The sequence below is a fragment of the Limulus polyphemus genome, unplaced genomic scaffold (assembly GCF_000517525.1).
Source record: "Limulus polyphemus unplaced genomic scaffold, Limulus_polyphemus-2.1.2 Scaffold6380, whole genome shotgun sequence".
In the NCBI taxonomy this organism is placed as follows: domain Eukaryota; kingdom Metazoa; phylum Arthropoda; class Merostomata; order Xiphosura; family Limulidae; genus Limulus; species Limulus polyphemus.
In genome coordinates this window covers 49,013-51,604 of record NW_013671990.1, presented here as the reverse complement: position 1 = coordinate 51,604, position 2,592 = coordinate 49,013, and positions in this window count along the sequence as shown.

Below are 2,592 nucleotides of genomic sequence, written 5' to 3'. Positions count from 1 at the left end.
TCAAACCGTTAGTTGTTTTATTGAAACTAAACATAAAACCTGCAGCTGACAGTAAACTCAACACAGTATGGAAGTATATAATACAGTTGTTTGTGTTACATGTGAAAGAAAAGTTACTCAAACTATTAGTTGTTTTACTGGAACTAAACATGAAACCTGCAGCTGACAGTAAACTCAATACAATTTGGAAGTATATAATACAGCTGTTTGTGTTACATATGGAAGGAAAGTTACTCAAACTATTAGTTGTTTTACTGGAACTAAACATGAAACCTGCAGCTGACAGTAAACTCAATACAATTTGGAAGTATATAATACAGGTTGTTTGTGTTACATATGGAAGGAAAGTTACTCAAACCGTTAGTTGTTTTATTGAAACTAAACATAAAACCTGCAGCTTACAGTAAACTCAACACATTATAGAAGTATATAATACAGTTGTTTGTGTTACATGTGGAAGGAAAGTTACTCAAACCGTTAGTTATTTTATTGAAAGTAAACATAAAACCTGCAAAACCTTCGTTCAAATTCTCTTTCAACAGCTACATATTTAATTAATAATAATTTGTTACCCAAATCTTCCTCTTTTGAATATATTTGTAATGCTCTGTATACATACGCTTCAAATGCAGAGATTTTTTGTTTTTTTATATTCCTGGTGTGTTGGCATGACAACAGTAAGCTGCAAGAATTTTCTAGTTATTTAAAGTGAGTAGCCATCAATTCAATTTACATATGAAACAGAATGTAACAATATAAAATATTATGCACTTTAAGGAGCTCCCCCCCCCCCAAAAAAAGACATAGCAGTATGTCTGCAGACTTACAAAGCTATAAACCCGGTTTCGATACCCACTGTGTAGCTTTGTGCTTAATTACAAGAAAGACAATAAATAGAATTTTAGAGCAGGAAGGAACAGTATAGAAACACTAAAGCAGAAAGACCCAATAAATAGAAGTTTAAAGCAGGAAAAAACAATAGAGAAATACTAAAGCAGAAAGACCCAATAAATAGAAGTTTAAAGCAGGAAAAAACAATAGAGAAATACTAAAGCAGAAAGACCCAATAAATAGAAGTTTAAAGCAGGAAAGAACAGTAAAGAAATACTAAAGCAGAAAGACCCAATAAATAGAAGTTTAAAGCAGAAAAGAACAATAGAGAAATACTAAAGCAGAAAGTCCCAATAAATAGAAGTTTAAAGCAGGAAAGAACAGTAAAGAAATACTAAAGCAGAAAGACCCAATAAATAGAAGTTTAAAGCAGAAAAGAACAGTAGAGAAATACTAAAGCAGATTTCTCTACTGTTCTTTCCTGCTTTAAACTTCTAAGTATTGGGTCTTTCTGTTTACTAAAGCAGAAGACCCAGTATAAGTAAATACTTTAAGACAGAAAGTGAACAAATTAACTAAAACAACTTTTAAATTATAGTCTACTTTTACTTTAACGGGCCGGGCAAGTTTTAGTGTTCAGCGTGGCAGACTAAATCCAAGGTCTCATGGTTTGGATCCTTCTGTCACAGCATTATGTTTCACATGTCGGGACTGAAGGTGCATTATAAGAGTGACTGTCTAATTCCTCTATTTGATTAGAGTTGGTGCTGCCTTCCCCTAGCCTATCAATTTAAACTTAGAGACAGCTAGCACAAATAGCTCTTATGTAGCTTTGCACAACTTTCCAAAACAAATGCTTTCTTTACCGTTAGTTTCATTATATATATTCATATTTCTGTTATACGTTTGTTATTATTATGAATATTTTGCATTGTAAGATTATTATTTTATTTTAGGACTAACGGTATCCTAATACTCGAACCTTGTAAGAAATTATTATTGGGATTACGGCCGACAATACCATTAACAGCGAGAGTACCCAGCTAGTGAATAAGTCCATTCTAACTATTATATATAAAAAAAAACAACTCATGTTAGACTTACAAGGAAAAGAAAATCTACTCCAGGACTCTTCTTTATATTATTATTATACTTTTGCCGGCTTACAACAAAAATGACTTGGTATATTGGACCCAAACCTTTTGTAGAATACTAAATAAGGTACTGCAAAGGTCTTATTTAAAAGTCGATTTGTTTCTTATATATTTTACACTAGCTGTTGTACTCGTCCTCTGGTCAAAAATTATATAAATTCAGAATTACTGAAAGGTTATATTTGGACATGAAAAGTTGCTTCCCTTATATGTAATTGTAAAAAATTTTCATGAAAATTGCAAAACAAAATGTGAAATCCCAAGTTTGCATGTATCTCCCCATGGACCCAACAAACGTTTGGTGAAGATTCATCACCAGGGGGCGAAGTAGTGGTAAAAAAAACCCATAAAAAAACACAAAACTGAACATTTGTATGTATCTCCCCATTGACCCAATGAACCCCATCTACACCATGTGAAGTAGTTACATGGACAGACAACAGACAGTACTATTATATTTACATAGAAGTAGTTACATGGACAGACATCAGACAGTACTATTATATTTATATAGATAGATACAACAGACAGTACTATTATATTTACATAGAAGTAGTTACATGGACAGACATCAGACAGTACTATTATATTTATATAGATAGATACA